This window comes from Zootermopsis nevadensis, unplaced genomic scaffold (genome assembly GCF_977971745.1).
Source record: "Zootermopsis nevadensis isolate Lab colony 2312 unplaced genomic scaffold, Znev_1.0 Znev_ptg000081l, whole genome shotgun sequence".
Lineage (NCBI taxonomy): Eukaryota > Metazoa > Arthropoda > Insecta > Blattodea > Termopsidae > Zootermopsis > Zootermopsis nevadensis.
The window spans coordinates 82008-99741 of record NW_028259212.1 but is presented as its reverse complement, the minus strand read 5'-3'; the positions used below and the strand labels follow the sequence as shown (position 1 = coordinate 99741).

At 42.3% G+C, this 17734-nt stretch overlaps 1 long non-coding RNA gene across 2 annotated transcripts in view; it reads left to right on the top strand.

The window, feature by feature from the left end:
* The first annotated feature begins 4394 nt into the window (after positions 1 to 4394).
* Positions 4395 to 17734, top strand: part of LOC147870974 (uncharacterized) — a 61985-nt gene continuing 48645 nt past the window's right edge. The window contains exon 1 of one of the 2 annotated variants that reach the window (XR_015532968.1): positions 4395 to 4586. This is a non-coding gene — a long non-coding RNA (uncharacterized LOC147870974). The remainder of the gene's footprint in view (positions 4587 to 17734) is intronic. The other variant, XR_015532969.1, reaches the window with a different exon arrangement.

Below are 17734 nucleotides of genomic sequence, written 5' to 3'. Positions count from 1 at the left end.
GAAAATGTTTGAGTTCCTCGAACTCTCTCGCGGTAACATTGCTGGAAATCGGCTAGTCTTGCGGACCACAGGTTTGCTAATGCAAATTACATGTGCGTGGGTCGAAAAGGGGATACGCCGACGCCATGTTGTTTGTTTCGGCGACCAGGTTGCAGAAACGTCGATGTCGGTGACACGGACAAGGGCCACGACCACATTCGAGTTGGCGTTGCCGGACGGTCAGTCTAATATTAAGGTGGATAATGGAATAACACCGGGTAACTGGAGTCAGCAGGTTCGGGAATGGATGAAGGCTTTTGTGGACGTGGTAATGAACGTCCTTGTTTCATGAAAGACGGCAATTCTGTGACAAGATGAGCAACTTTGTCTTTTCGAGACGCATCTTGCACGAAGGCTTCATGAGCTCGCGGCAACATAGGTGGGAGTGCAGTGGGCTTTAGCACCGGCCGATCGCAGATCAGGTGTGACCGGGGGGGGGATCTGTGCTCCGTGAAATATCGATCTCTAAACTCGAGTCTCCACCTTCTGAGCCGACCGTAAGATTTGCATGCGGAATGAGTCGCTGCCCGCCAACTTTGCATATCACGTGATGGAGCTTTCTATTGGTTTAAGCCCTGCCCCGGATGCTGCGAAGAGCATCTTTCATTTCATCTCAGTTTTTGTAGCGTCTATGAAGGATTCCGACGGCCATTTAATTGAAGGTCAAATTAACTATTGTTTTTCTCATTTCCTGTGACGTCGTACTCATTCCATAAGCAACTGATTTTGGCTCTGTTTTGAAACTCTCGTTATTCCTGCGTCCACAAGATAAGTAATTCAAGACGTGCCGAAGACGCAAGCCGATTGATCGGCCTAACGACAATCTTCGCGGTTACCGCTCAGGTACGTTCTCATTATCACGAGTTGTCGACTACCAGGGGACGGTTCTTGTGCGTAATCAAACAGCACATCATGACAACGCAGTCTACAGCGAAGACGTGGGAGAGTATGCTGTTTTAGGCTACCTACTTTGCTGTGATAACCCTTCATTAGCAACTCCCAGGAAGGAATATTGTAATGTCATCACTAAATGGTGCGAGAAATATCAAATATTTCCTTATAGTATTCTAGGAACACTGTGTCTAAATGGTAGTTTATAGGGTTTGCTGGCGTCTCGGTGGAAGTTGCTGCCTCCTTCTTCAGGATTGAAAATTTCTGTAGTCTGCAATTTTGACGTTCGAGACATGAAGTTTTTCGAAACGGTATTAATCTCAAACCTTCGGTCACAGAAATAGAGATAAATGAATCCCCCGGAATGTCGGTAATCTATCATTTCGAAATTGTGCTGTACCCAGAAGAATCCCTGAAGAGGGAGGCAGCAGATTCCTCACCTAAACGTCTGCTGTTTCTACAGCTTCCGTGTGTACTGTCACACCCAGAAGGAGAGACCGAGGCCTCTACCGTGCCACCAAACTGCGGTGTCCCGAAACGTCGACGCGGTGCCTCTGAAGTTGAGTCTTGGACCCCCATCAAGTAATTGCAGTAGCTTCGGACACTGTTTGCGGTAAGGACTACAAAATGTTTGATGCTATGTGCAATTACATCCTCTGGGATTAGGGGGCATAGATCGATTATTTCCCCGTATCGATTGCTACTCTCCGTGTCTTTCTCATACGAATTAATCGGACATAATCGACGTTGAAGCCTTCCCTGCCTGTGAATCGCTAATTAAAACAGAATCTGCGGACGTGATCTTACTCAGTTCCTCCAGCCAAATTCCCGGACAGAAATCCTCCCATCATCACCTTTCCACTTTTCCCGTCTCTGTTCATTGTCTTTCTTTCTTTCCTTCTGTTTACATTTTCGCAAATTCTGCTCGTAAGACACGGTTAAGAATAATTACAGCTCGCACCACGTGCTTTCGGGGTGATAATTCGCTGTGTTACGTAGAAAGTTTTACATTTTTGACAGAATTCTGGTGTTTCACGCTGCAGATACCCGGAGTTTTCGCTGATTCCGGTGCATTCGCTCGCCTTCCATAATGGTTCCAGTTAATCTTCGACTCTTATGCAAGGAACTTACGTGTGGACGCGACGACATGACGTGACGTCACACAACTAGAGCTCCTGTTACATTAGCTCACGTGTGTCCTTGGCGTCAGACCTGGTGAAGTCTCCTCAATGTCAGTAATCATACCGACATAACGGATCTCCCGAAAATACTTAATTGCATTAGGTCGTCGTGAAACATTCGTAGCTTATTTATTAATTTCTAGTTTGTGTCGGAGTGACACTTGATCTCTGTCAGGCAGAACGGAAAACTCTAAAATAATTAATTAACCACGTGGCTTAGGGAACCGGAATGTTCATCACCGAATTGACCAAAGCCCTCGCCAGTCCTTGTCCCGAGCCAGCAAAATCCAGTCGCCTCAGTCGTAATTTCAAGTATTCGAGCCTAGGGACAAGACACGCGTGAACGAGGAAGTGACAAATGCTTGCAAAATTTTCTTCAGGAAACCTGAAAGCTAGTGACCACTCGGCGGTCTTTAGCGTTGATTGAGAAGGGGGGGGGTTCGTCTTAAATAAATAGAACGCGATTGTGTGGGTGGACCGGATTTATGTGGCTCGTTATTGTTGTGAGCACGGCGATGAACATTGAAAATTCCATAAAAGAAAATAAACGAATTTGACTGGTTTGTCGGTTATGTGAGCAGTTTATCTATTTGTGGTTTATTAAATGACGCTGTTAGTAGCTAAGATCTTCTAATGTTACGTTTATTAATGAATAATGAACTAGAAAGGAAATATGATTAACTGAGTGCTTCTCCGTGCCTGGAGGAACTGAGGAAACACGCTTAAACGTTTTTATGATTGCCGGCCTTGAGTCGAGATTTAAAGCCGGAGCGTCCCGAATACGGATCAGGGATGCTAACCAGTCCTCCTCGTTTCCTTCTTTTGAGACTTCGTGCTGTGTCTTATGCCTCCGTTAGTGTTCACAAAGACGCACTCGTCTGTAAGTGGCTCTTACTATATTTATTCCATTTATAAAGCTCGTCTGAATATTATTTATGAATTCAGTCCGTACCGCGAAGAAAACACTACACCTCACCATTACGAAAATCAGCTGGTTAACCCTTTGAAGACGAAGATCGTCTGAATATTATTTATGGATTCAGACCGTACCGCGAAGAAAACACTTCACCTCACCATTACGAAAATCAGCTGGTTAACCCTTTGAAGCCGAAGATCGTCTGAATATTATTTACGAATCCAGACCGTACCGCGAAGAAAACACTTCACTTAACCATTAGAAGTCGAATCAGGCGGTACCACGTAAGATTTAACAAAAGAACATCCCGGTCAAAGCCTTAAGCTCTTCGCACACGAAAGGACGACGGATGTTTCCAGGTTTAAATCGAGTTTTGTAAAAAAAACTTCCTTATGAAGTTCTTACTTTCAATGCGATTTTAAAAGTTGATGCTGCGATAAACTGTATTACAGTTAAACATAAAAGAGTTTAATTCCCATCAACAGGGGCCTTGGATTCGTACGATGCCAGAAAATGTGCGTCTCTTCTCAAAGATTGTTTAAGAATGACATAGAAATTCGAAGGAAAACATTCTTCAGTTTTCGCAAGTCCACCTGCTGTTCGATCCGTGAGAAACTGAAATTAGTAACGCGAACTACCACTAGGCGTCCGTAGCAGTCTGTGGGAACGGAAGTTTACGAAGTGTTGCCACATTCTGCAATACAAACTGTCATCAGCGAGTACGACATGGATTATGTAGCTGACAGGGAGAGCGTCTGAGATCCTCTGACGAGTGTGGAGTACGTAAAGACCAAACGCTACTCACAATATAAATATTATTATCATCAGATGTTATCCAATAGTAATGAAAATATTTCACACACATACACCCCAACATTTTCGTGGCATTGTCCTCCCATCTACACCAATATCTCTCAAGTGATCTATTTCCATCAGGTTTTGTGACTAAAATTCTATATACGTGCTACAAGTCCTGTCCATCTCAGTATTTATCGATTCCACCACCCTCATAGTATTTGATGACAACGAAAACAAAGATGGATTTAACGAAAATATATTTTATCTGTTATGAGACTAAGAATCGTGAACAGTCGTGTTTAAAGTTAAATTGTAATGAAACACCAGTGCCACTAATATCAGTTTTGAAATTGCACTTGAATTTTTTTTTTTGAGTTCGAAAATACAGAAAATTCGGTTCCTGCCTCCAAGAATGTTCAGCTTATTTATATCACAAAAAATTGGAATAAAAAGCTGGTTTATTGAGAATCGAATGAACTACCTAAATTCTGTCTGTCGTTTAAATATCGATTTTATAAACGTTAAAATATGTGTTAAGGAAAATAGAGTAAAATAACGTGACCTGTTTACTAAGCGAATGTATAAATCTCGCGTCATTTGGACTGTCATGTTGGTACGCGTCTGCAGTGCGTAATGGCGTCTTGACAGAGTTTGTGTGGGAAAGTGTTTCCTCGCGTTTCTCTTACTGTTTTACGTCTGCAGTTTATCAACATTGGCAGTGATCAGTTTACTGAAACCGAGATCCAGTGAAGATTCTAGAAGTAAGTCATAATTTATACTAATTACATCGATAAGTGTTTTTACGTAGTGGCTTGGATACCAAATACAGCCACGTCTGTGCTCAGACAACAGCGTGCTTGAAGAGGTTGAGTTCAGCGTTGTCAGACTTTCATACGAAGACGTTAATTTCTAACTTTATTATTTAAATGAGTTCATAGATTCCTGTTAATAGGAAGGTGCTGTGTTATGTTGCCCCATTTTCTATAAAACTTCCCTGTGCGTTGTTAATCACATTGATAAGATACTTGCTCAATTTTATCAGTCAAATCACAATAAACTATTATTATTAAATGTTAAAATATTTTAAGGCTTTGACCGGGATGTTCTTTTGTTAAATCTTATGTGGTACCGCCTGATTCGACTTCTAATGGTTAAGTGAAGTGTTTTCTTCGCGGTACGGTCTGGATTCGTAAATATTATGAAGACGAACTTCGGCTTCAAAGAGTTAACCAGCTGATTTTCGTAATGGTGAGGTGTAGTGTTTTCTTCGCGGTACGGACTGAATTCATAAATAATATTCAGACGATCTTCGGCTTACAAAGGGTTAAGGAGCTAACAGCAAGATCAGGAAGTTAAGGATATCCCCCTGGACTCATTATCATGTCCTCCTGCGTGTTCAGACGCCAGTTTGAAATACGTGGCAGCGGATTTGATCGAACCCGGGACTTGTTCAACGCTAACCGTAGTTGGATAAGTTTCCGGCGTGTCTCTGCCCTGGGACCGCTATAACATCGGATCGGCTGAGAGACTTGTCCTTTGCGTAAGGTCCGTCCGTCTGTGACGTCAGACCAACTACTCGATGTTGTGTTTACTTTGAGGTAAGAACCGAATCATATAAGACAACGCCAAGCCAACGACCGTGTTTATTCTCTATGGAAAGCTGGCACTAATGAAATGAAGATTGGAAGTAATCACAGAGGGAACGTGTCTGAGATGTTACGCAATGCGTACGTTTACTAGCTTGTTTTGTCTATGCAATGTTGTAGACTTTGCGTTGGTGTTCACTTATTTCAGACACAAGGACTCCGCTGTTACCAACTTTGTAAATAGGTCTGTCACAGTGAATCGAGTCGAATGTTGTTGACTGACGTACAAATATCAACACGTTTTGTGTATGTTGTATTTGAACCAAAACATTTATTTTCTGTGTTAAAATATCTTCTGAGGTCTTTCCGCTGTATTTATTTTCTTCAAGCAGCTTTCTTTTTGTTCAATATTCCTTCTCTGTTGCTGAAAATGTCGATGCTCTGAATCTGCCTTCAGTTTCTTCATTACGTTGTCCCTGGCCGAGCTCCGAACTCGCAGCGACCTTCGTCACTTCGAACCGTTAAGGATTGATGGACTTTCTTATTCGGGTTGCCATTGCTTTGAGAGCGCAGTTGTCATCCAGGTAGGGGTTGTGTGAGGCTTCTTGAAGTTATCCGTGCGTGGTTTCAAAGGAGTATCTGAGATAATTTAAATAAATAAATATATATATATATATATGTACTTTACCCGTTGCACTCTTGCACTATCATTGAAAAGTACTGACCAGATCTCGTTGTCTTTAACACCAAATTAGAAATGACCCCAGTAGCGACGGTAGCGATGAGTCCATGAGATGTGACTGTAATCTGCATCCTTAATTGCCCCGAAATTAATTTAGTGTAATTATCTTACATGTAAATTGTAAATAACTTTCACTTCGATAAAAGCGAGATGACATTTGATTCGCCATGTTTGTTTTCGTAAAAGTTGAGGTCACCTAATTTCTACTTCGTCTTGGTTTCTTGTCTACTGACACTCGTTCACGTGAGTCTGTTCTTGGAAGCTTAGAGGATTAGCGTTCAAAGCAAAGACGGTCGTAGTTGATGCTGTTATAATCACGAAAATTTTCGTTTTGTACTCTCACGCGGAAAGTTTTGTGCTAATTTTGTTAGAAAGAAGTTAAAGCAGATTAAGGTTAAGGAATGTTTGCGGCCATTCAGTTTGCCTCCCACCCCCACCCCCAAATATATGAAATGAAAATATTAAAGTAAACAATAAATGAAATTATGAACGGAAGTCGAGGCTGTTTGAGACCAGGATGCTGAACAATGCAGTTCAGTCGAAGGAAAAGAAAGGAAGTAGCACCAAGTGATCAGTGATTATGAACTGTCGATAACTAAATATAAAATGGCGAAAGGACAGGAATGAGTTATTTTATGTAAGCCAGGAATTGACAAAAATTTATCTTCGGCACTTCCAGTTTTAAATAAATTACAGCAGTCGCTTTTGAATTTAAAATCGTTTCTTAGAATTCCAAGAAGTAATAATGTTTTAAAACAGAAATAAGTTTAAATATAATTAAAGTTTTTAATCAACTCTCTTAACACTATATTTTGCAATTAAGATGAATCTTTGCATGTTATGAAAAACATTCCATTCTTAATTGGAGGACATTATTTATTGTCATCCTTGTTTAATTAGCCATTATTTCACAGCCGCTAGTTTGTTGCCCTCTGGTGGATACGTATGACAGCACTAACGAGTAATTCTAACTGCGTCAGTCTCGACAGCAAGGAAGCACTGCGTGTCGTTCATCAGCCAGCGGTCGGATGTCCGTCTACTCGGAGTGAAAGTAACGAAAGTGCCTTCGCTCGAAGACCAGCCCAGTGTCGGTCAGAGGCGAAGCCCCTGATCTAAGACCGATGTGCCGCTATCGCACACCTCGTGGGTCGGTGACAGATGACGAGTATGGAATGGCGATCAGCGCTGGTTACTGCAAACAACTGCTATCTGTATTCGGGTTTGCGGTCTTTGCGAATAAGTACGTGGACAGAAGAGTCGGAAGATGCTGAAGATATCCTTCTGGATGCGGAGTTTGATACCGACGATTCTGAGACACTTACCGTTTCCATCCTCGGACAGTCGTAAGATTTTACTGACGGTGGTAAACACTGCAGCGTTGAGCTACAGAAACTTTGATTCCGGGAACAGCACACACCTTGAAGAAGATGTCAACTTACCATTCCATCAGGTTCAAATGCCGCCATGTAATGAGGTGATGGGCAGCGTTGGACTCTGGCTGCCAACCCCGTCAGGCGGCGTAAAATTTCATTTCGCTGGGACTCTGCCTTCTGGAAGCCGAAACGTGCCACAGGCAAGCACTGGAACAAAAATAACAAATCACCACATTAATAATAATATCAGAGATGAGCACGGAGGACGAGAATTGCGTGAGTGCCCTGGCTTGCAGGCAGCCTAAACGAGGGGCAAAGCAGGAAATCCTTCCCCGATCCAAACGATCGCATGAGCGGAAGGCTGTAGTGGTGTTCTTTGGTCGCCATGTTTCGTTTCGGACTTCCAGAACAGATTTCGGTGAATTAGGAGTTGGGAGTCTACGCTGAAAACTGTTGCGCGAACTTGATTTTGGTTCCTTTTAGTCCAGTATAACCCAAAATTTACGGAGCGTTCTCGGTGTTTTCGGAGACAGGCGGGTCTCCGTTGTATGAAATGTAAATTTCATTACGATGTACAACTTTGATTTCAAACATGACTTGACGCTGTCAGAAACAAACTAAGTACAAGGGCAAATAGTATCTTTGTCCGTGCAAGGCGATGTCTGTAGCAAGCAACAGATCTGTTTCTGCGATGGAGGAACTCCACGGTCCAGGCAGAAATGCCAAGAACGTGTCGCGAAATGCGGCTAGGTTGCACTGGAATCATTTCTGCACGTGGTACTTAGTCCCTTGTAGCGCGCCTCCTTGCACGCCTCGTTGCTTCATAATACATCACGCTGCAGATAATTACATATTCAAGGCAGTGTACTTACTGTTCCTTGTTTTATACGTGGAACCTATTTGAAGCCAATTTATTGCGTCGAAGCCTTTCGTAAAATAAAAGAAGCAAAGAGAGTAACAACTGAGGCTGGGAATTAAGTTCGGCGTTATGGAAAATTGTATAACTTCACAATGGACGTATTATTACGTGCACTTTGTTCTTTTATTATGTCGTATCTTCTTCTTGTTATTTATAGTTACTCTAGCATTCTCGTGAAATAATTATAATGTTATGGAAAGTAACTTGTACCAAAACAGAAATGTTTCTTAAACGATATTAAATAATTTTATGTAGTTTACGAATATGCCAATAGGCGATTATGCCAAATAACAAGAATTGTAACGAAGCAATGTGTGCAAGTAGCTCTGTCTGTCGGCATCGTAAGGAACTCCCGAGTCGGCGATAATCCGACTGAAGTGGTTCACATTTTCTCACTCGTATTCACTGTAACTGATCGATTATTTTAATGATACAGAACTCTGCGAACTCACTCGTCGGTCCGTTTGCTAGGGATGGAAATTATATTTGACGTATTTTCTACCCCCATAATTTTGTAGATATCGAACGACAAAATTTAGCTTACGTTGGTATGAGGACGTTTGTTAACACGACACTTGAATGACGCACTTAAGTTAGAACTAGAATTTGCCAGCTGTTCCGACTGTTTCGACACCTGTAAGATGCTGAGAGCAGTTGATGCTAGTGTCTCACCTCTCCTCTTTGCGGGTCAGTCGTGTGGCGCCATTTGGTGTGGGGAGGGGGGTGTTATGTTTTGACTCTTTGCCGTGGCGTCTGTAAGAGCGGTGTCTTGTGGAACAATTGTCTGGAGAGCGGAATTTTCTTTTGTGTCCGACTGGTGAACTGAACCAACATCTGTTAACCTCTGATTGTAGTTGTAATAATAATAATAATAATAAGGGGTTAAGGTAATGGGGAGAGGTAGTACCTTTCACCATCATAGTCTGACTATGCTGGACACTGGTCCTCACCCAGCCAGGAGTAAGTGAAGCGCAATACAGATCCAAGAGCCTCTCCTCGCTCAAGACCGTCGGTGCGTGGTGAAGACTAGAGGTGACCCTGTTATATAACAGAACACGGCGGATCTAGAGGAGTAAACCTCGATAAATAATCCCTTGGTTCAAAGTGTGGACAACCGTGCAGCTTCTATCGAAGAATGGAAAGACAAAGATCTGGAGTACAGGTCGCCTAGGTACTCCAAGGGCTGAGGTTGGTTACGGCAACGCAGGCCAACCATGGACACGCTCAGCCAACAAGCCCAAGACTCACAAGAAAATCAATCAAGAAACACAAGAGTGGCTTGGACAAGCGAAGAAACGAAGGAAGTAGTTTGGTGTCACATGTATTGTAAAACATTTTATAATACATGTAATACATATTAAAAACAAAATGTATCCCGGAAATAGCTGCTGCCCTATGTACCTTAGGGACAAGGTCTGTCTCGGGTACATGGGAGTACATACCCCATAAAGTGGTGAATAGATGGGATAATAATAATAATAATAATAAACTCGAAACAATAATAACAACAACAACAATTATAGGAATAAATCTTTCCTCTTATTTTCTTCTTCGAAAGTACTTACTTAGTCCATCAATGTCTACGATTTCTTCATCACCTTCAGAAATGTGCGTATGTCGAACGCAAATTCCAGCCACAGGACCTCGCTGGTCAGCGGGCTGTCTGGACGCGAAAAAATGTCTACGGACAGTCACAGGCTTAGTCAGCGAACTGCCTGCAGACACGTTTTGTGCGCGCTTTTCAGAACAAGATCCATTCTGCTTTTTGTCATGTCATAAAAAACTTTTACGGCGACTGACGTAAACAAAGTCTTGTCGGACCATCAGCCGTGTCACTTGGTTGGGAATCGACGACGTTCAATGAACTAACACGGCATTTTCAGAGACGATCTTATTGAGATCCATACTAATTTCGGACCAGAAATGTCTCTTATTGTGTCCCTTCAGATGTTAGGACATTGCTGGGACGTGCCTCGCCCTGTCTTTCCATCACGAGCACGGTAAGCAACAGCCAACGTGAAATTCTGTTGAGGCCGATGCCACCTTAATCCACTGGCCCGAAGATATCGAATGTCAGTGCTGCTTGTCACAGTCCTTGTCCGCTCGATGCGATGCCGACCGAAGACACACATTTGTCGGCGCTCTGGGAAACAGAAAGCTCGTGGTGTGCGTCTTCTTGGAAGTCGCTATCTTAAGGATCGCAGGTGCACATATATTATGTAGACTCTGACGCTGAATGTGTGCATTGACTTTGGCTGTCTGGGACTCCATCTCTCATACCCCGTCGTGGCCGAATTCGAGGTACTGTCCCAGCATTTTTGTGGAAGAACTTAAAAAAGGACTTCGAAAATGCTCAATCAGTGCATCCGGTCTCTAGACCACGATTTGACTCTGGGACCACGTGAATGTGCCTCCATATCAGTTACGCACAGATCGGGTCTTTGCCTTGCGAAGTTTCTCGTACTGTTCATTTTACCATCCCAATGTCGCTTAATACGTCCAAGTTTGGAATATGCGAATCTGAGCACACTTCGTTCAGACGCCTCCACTACGTTCTTAGTGTGGGTTCATCTACCTGACAGACGAACAAGTGAATTTCTTATGCAGACCTGTTGTTGTTTTATATTTTTTGAAGTCTGCAATCGCCCACCCGGTAAGGTGAAATAATTAAAAGAGTAATTACCCTGGAGGACAATGTGCGTCAGCCTATCGCTAAATGTACCCAGCTTTCTCAGAAGTTCTATATTTGCTGTTTAAATAATACACTGAGGGCCGATTGGCAGTTGCCACGACGGAGGACATGCAGTCGACGTTTTGTTTGTCACTTCAGGATAAAGCAGGAGGCTGCTTCGTGGCAGAGAGAAGCTGACCTCTGCGCAGAGCAAGAATAAAGGATACCGGACTCGTTACATGCTTGCAGACAAACGACACAAACCAAGTTTCATGGTGGCGACTTAAAAACAAATTGTAACAAAAAACGAGTCTCAATACAAAAAGAATGAGAGTTAAGTTACCGACTCGAAAAATATAATTGCGCCGTGCCTGGTCGATAACCCGCCTTACGCAAGACAAGGCCTTCAGGGGTGTCACAGCGGACAGATAGAGACAGGCGTCGCTGTCAGTAACAGATCTTCGAATTTATACTTAAATGAGGTCCTTCTTGATGATCTGATAGTCACTCAGCTAGTCAAGATATTTTCAGACTTTTCTGGAACCTGATGGTTCCGTACCGTGTCCACAAAATGCTGTCACCAGACCTCATCTTGAGTCGGTTTAGTTGAGGACACATCAACTGTATTTCTTTAAGACTCATTTTGCTCACCAAGGCGTCTCTCCCTTTTAGGTGGCGAAATATTTGTTTAGTTTTTCTAAGAATTCTAAGAATTTCGGCCGTGACGTCATGTGAGTGACTTAATTTGATAGGTTGGAGCCGTTGTTGGGTATTTATTTATTTAGTGTTCTGTCTGACGACAGGTCCATATGAACAGGATCCTTCCATCCTTTTCTCTTCTCGGACTGGGACCTGTTCATATACGTTCTTGGCAGATGATCCAGAAGTGGTTTGCCATTGCCTTCTTCTGTGTGTGAGTGGAGTAATTGTTGGGATGCCACGGAGGAAAACTCCGTGTTGCCTAGACCACAGCCTTGCCCAACACAAGTTATAAATTCAAACCCGAGACCCCAGGATTACAAGGCCAGCGTTCTAACCGCTAGACCACCTCATCTTATTATTATTTAGTGTTCTGTCTGACGACAGGTCCATATGAACAGGATCCTTCCATCCTTTTCTTTTCTCGGACTGGGACCTGTTCATATACGTTCTTGGCAGATGATCCAGAAGTGGTTTGCCATTGCCTTCTTCTGTGTGTGAATGGAGTAATTGTTGGGATGCCACGGAGGAAAACTCCGTGTTGCCTAGACCACGGCCTTGCCCAACACAAGTTATAAATTCGGGCACCGCCGGGAATTGAACCTGGGACCCCAGGATTACAAGGCTAGTGATCTGACCACTAGACCACCGTGGCGGTTGTTGGGTATCCCAAGAAAATGGAGTCGCACGAGACTGATTCCTCCTTTGGGAGTGTAAGGTGGAGGCACCCACTCTCATTATATGACATATCTGTTCTTCTGCTGTGGCAGAATGCGTCTTTCTTTTCATTAACTTCTCTCTCCTCTTTTCTACTCCTTCATCATATTTCTGTAGCGTCTTTTTCTGTGTGTCGAGGTTTTTAGTAAGTTCTCCTTCTTCATTTCTTCATTTGCCCTGGAAAAATATAATATATATGGTGAAGGTTCTTATGGAGTTTTGTGCAGACATCTTGAATGCTGATTAATGTGGCGTTGGTAGCGGGGGATTCATTTCGCCGGCCGAGAGTATGAAGGACCAGAATAGCCAATGTCCATTCATTATCGGGCTCGGATGACAAGGACGGCTTCCAGGCAGCCGAATCTTAAACACGCTTCAGTTAAACGCGGGGACCTCTCACACGCTACGAAATGTGCAGATGAATAGTTAGTTTAAATATAGGAAGAAGCTAATATGATTGACGTGTGGCGTTTAAAAGTCTCAATAGAAAAGAAGGTTTACGCAACGTGGACCTCGATGTCTGTTTATTGTAGGACTAACCCCGGGTCCCAGTGCATTTCTTCTGTGCCTTTGTACGCTGACTTCATCTACGCACGCCTGTGCTTCGGGCAAGAGTTCGCATCTCGAACGAGAGGCGTGCTTTGTGACGTGAAGCATTAGGTGGGCTATACAGCGTGAGCCGTCGAATATACCTGATCAATATTTTCCAGAATTTAATTTTCCTGGTGTTTCGGCGGAACCGAACTGACTCCATGGAGCACAGACTTTTTTTAGAAGCTCAGCTAGTCGAGTGGTAGCCTGTAACGTCCTCGATGCGTTCACATTTGCTCCTGCTCGAACTGGGTAGGCTGAAGCTGGTTCCGGCTTCATACCTGTGTTTTGAATAGCCTGTAAAGTCAGGATCACTTACCGCTCAGAGCAAAATTAACTATTCATAATTACCTATTGAATAAAATCAACATGGGCGCAACATAGCCTCCGAGTGTTCATGAGTTCCTCGAGTTTATTGATTCTCCTTAGCTCTAATTCTGTCGGATCGCCCTGTATTTTTTTGAGGCGAGGGAACTGCAGGAGGGGTTTGGAATGGGAGGCTACAGGAAAGAGAGATGAAGAGCTTAATATTTTGAGAGAAGCCAAGATACGAGGCGCGTCCCGAAAGTAAGTTTCCCTGGGGCCGTTTACAGAAACAAAACACAATTTCATGGAAATATTTATTGCAACAGATACAGCAAGTGTCCAGCTATTTTTCAACATATTCGCCACCGGAATTGAGACATTTGTCATACCGTGGGACCAACTTTTGAATACCTGTGTCGTAGAAGTCTGCCGCCTGGGATTGGAACCACTGTGTGACAACCATCTCCGCCTCTCTGTCATTCTCAAAACGCTGACGCTGACCGGACAGGAATTTCTTGAGGTGTAGGAAAAGATGGAAATCACTGGGAGCGAGGTCCGGGCTGTAGGGTGAATGATTAAACACCTCCCAGCTGAACTCCTGCAGGAGACTTGCTGTCCGTCGAGCCGTGTGCGGCCTAGCGTTATCACTGACCGCACTTCACAGTCAGCGGGAGCTGGAATAAGAACCTCCATCTTCAACAGCTGCAACGATGCTACTGTGAGAACGCGGGAAGTACCGTTAGTGCATGCGCCATGCTACGTCATTGCTCTATCACGTACGCACAGTCGCTTCGCGCAATATAAGGTTTGCTAGCTGTGGGACGAGTGGGAAACTTACTTTTGGGACGCGCCTCGTAGAATTTCTTGATCATATAAACAACTATGCACTGGTGACTTTAATACTGTGTTACTTATTTACTTTGTTATTCAGTTAGTTAGTTTTAAACATAGTGCTGTAATACCAACTAGTTAAGGTAGAACTGTCATGATTTTAGTTAATTATTTGGTTAGTAACTTAGTAACATAGTTTCTTAATTCATAAGTTAGTAATTTGTTTCTCGTTTATTTAGATGCTTAGTAGCATAGATACTTAGGAAGTTACTTAATTAATAAACATGTTAGTAATTGTCACTTTTGTTAGCTGTAGATCTAAACTTCATAATTGTTCGGTTCAGTTACAATGAAAATAAAATTCTCTAATCACTGTAGACTAATTTACACTCCACATTCTATGTTCCTGTCTAAAACATTATGGACTGTGAAACTCTACATTTTAAATAATTAGTCTCTACTAGAGAATCACGGATGACTGAGGGCACCGCTGCAGTGCTGATTCATAGGAGTAATTACAACGCTTGGTGCCATCATTCTGTCCGTGGCTTCCTCTTTTATTTTAGTTCTATCTTTAATGACGCATTTCGAACAAAATACCATCACACCAGACATTCTTGCTACGCGGTCCGCGTTTCGCTTCCGTGCGATCGTCGACATAACGGGGTTAATTTCAATGTAGACCTAACGCCTTTGCTCAGTCTACTTGACGAGATGCAGAAATGTTACGTGAGCGAGGGTGAAGGTTGTTTTGCCACATCACGTGCAAATAAAAATATTATTTTGTTTCATTGCTTCAATATTTATAGTGTTTATTACTAATCTTTTAGAGTTTGTCCTTCTTTCCAGATTTTTAACCATTATCTGTCTGGAAATTACGTAACTCTATTTCCCTCATCAGAAGATACGATAAAATTTCTACTTTTTGACGTGAAAACGTCTTTAAAATCGATGCCGGGTGTGGGGAGGCAGTCGCGCCCAAATGAGCGACCGTTTCTGTCGAAGTAATTTCAAACTTAAATAACTCGGCTGAAAATAGACATAGCGCCGCCATCTTCGTCTCGTTTTAAAGAGGAAGGATGAAAGTTTGTGCCAGTAGCGCTCCGACATTCGTGGCGGCCGGACGTCGCGAACTACGCACGCTCAAATTGAACCCACGATTTTCGACTTTCCGGATTCGACACGTGTCCATAAACGGGATCATATCTCAGAGACTAATTATCCGATCCGAGTGAACCAAGTGTTGTTTTGAAGAGGAGTGTATATGTTACAACTCATCGTGGCCTCCAAGTGCGTATCTCAAAAACTCATAAAAGATACGAGGTTGTGAATTTGAAAAAAGTTTGACAATTTCCCGATTTTCTTAAAATATCGTGATATATGAGGGCAAAGTACAACCAGAATTACAAAAATGTTTAATTTCAATATACTATACACGATTGACGTTTTCACGAAAATAACTGCGGCAGTGTCCGACACTGCCTATCAATTCTTTTTGGGGTCTTTAGCCGGAGCTAGTTCAGGGTTTGAGACGTTATATAATGTGTGCAGTTTTTTTTGAGATCGCCTTTAAAGAAATTAAAAAGCATGAGAAACATCGCTGTTAACTGTGATATAAGCTAGGCATAGTGCCTATGCCTTAGACCCCTCAGACTCTGCTTGCTGTGTGTTGAGTGGTATTAAGATAAAGAAGTGTATGAAGAGTTGATGTAATGTGCTTTTGTGCTATCTCATATCGAATCAGAATATGAAATGAAGCGCTTGCGATGCGACGTTGATGATAAAACGTGCTTATACTCAGCGACATTACAATACAGCCTACATCCACTAAAGATGCCTTCGGCATATCTAAATGGTTGCAGAAATATCTCATTGTGGTTTTTATTGTTCAACATTGATATGTAACACCACCGCATTAATGAGCATGAAGTGTTGATCATCATTAATGAGTAAACGCATATGACATCTAGCTCTTAACCCTGTATGTGCTGCACTCTGGATAGTAGGGCAATATTAACTTCTCTGGTATGTATTTATACGTGTTTGTTGTTAAATACGATCAATGAAAAACCCATTCGCCATCTGTCATTAATTAAAGCTAATTATTCGTGTAATTTCAACAGCAGAATTTGTACGTTAGGCCTACCATTGAAATATGTCGAAGTAATGAATGAGTGAATAAATTTATTCTGTTACAAGTGGTCTCGGGCCGGATGTGGCCCACGGACCGCTAGTTGTATCACGCTTATGCAGAGAAAACGCTCGATTTGTGTAACGAACATGTCATCGAATTTTTAACAAGTTAGTGGCTATACTGTTTGTGTTTCTCTTGGTTTACATAAATTTCTCCACGTGACTTTTAACACAGGATATCATGCAAGCTGGTGGAAGCGTGAGGATAAACTGGTCACCCCTCGAAAGCTGCCATTTTTAATTCTTATTAATAGAGTATTTGTGTATGAACCTGTAAAAAATATTTGACAGACATGAGAAGTAGTTAAATTAAATAAGAAATCGTAAGGAAATAACGTATTTATTTTCATATGCATTTTCATGTCAAGCGTGTCCTGATTTTTACACAGCTCCGTTCAAAATATTTTTACTTAGTTCTTAATACAAGTAGACTAAAGAATAAAAGTACCTATGTAGGGTGATCTCCAACAACAAATGCCAGTTATAAAGAGTCTACAATATTGATCTCTGTGACTGACTCATGGGACTTCCTTTAATATATAAAATATATTACGTCTTCTTATATTATTAAAATAATTATATTTTATTATGTTATATATATTAACATGTTCGGAATCAATTGTGTAATTATTGATTATTATTAATTACCAAGAATCTGTCATTTAATTTATATTATTTGTTACTTATGTTATTTATTTTGTTTAAGACAATCTCAGTTTCGTGAATTTTTATATAATTACTTAGTTAACCCATCGTTACCATGAGCCAGGATAGCTCAGTCAGTATAGTGACTAGGTACGTGCTGGACGACCGGGGTTCGATCCCCGACGGGGGCAGAGAATTTTTTTCCCCTAGCCTCTGCGTCCAGACCGGCTCTGGGGCCCACCCAGCCTCCTCTACAATGGGTACCGGGATCCTTTCCCAGGGGTAAAGCTGGCCGGGGCGTGATGCTGACCACTCACCCCCCCCATCTAGTGCCGAGATCAAGGAAGAGAGGAGCTATACCTCCTCTCCCCCCAAGCGCCTACATGGCGTATAGTGGGACAAACTTTACTTTTACTTCACCCATCGTTACCAAGTACAATAATTTAATTATATATATGTTTAGACGTGATTAATGTTATTGCTACTTTTAATTATTCTAAAAATTTATAATTTCCGACACGAAGTATTACATGTCCCGCTTTATTTCAAGGATCCCTTTCATTATTCATGCGCTCGTGAATATTAGCGAAGGTTGTAACCAATTATTAAGTCTACACAAACGAACCTTCCTTGTCT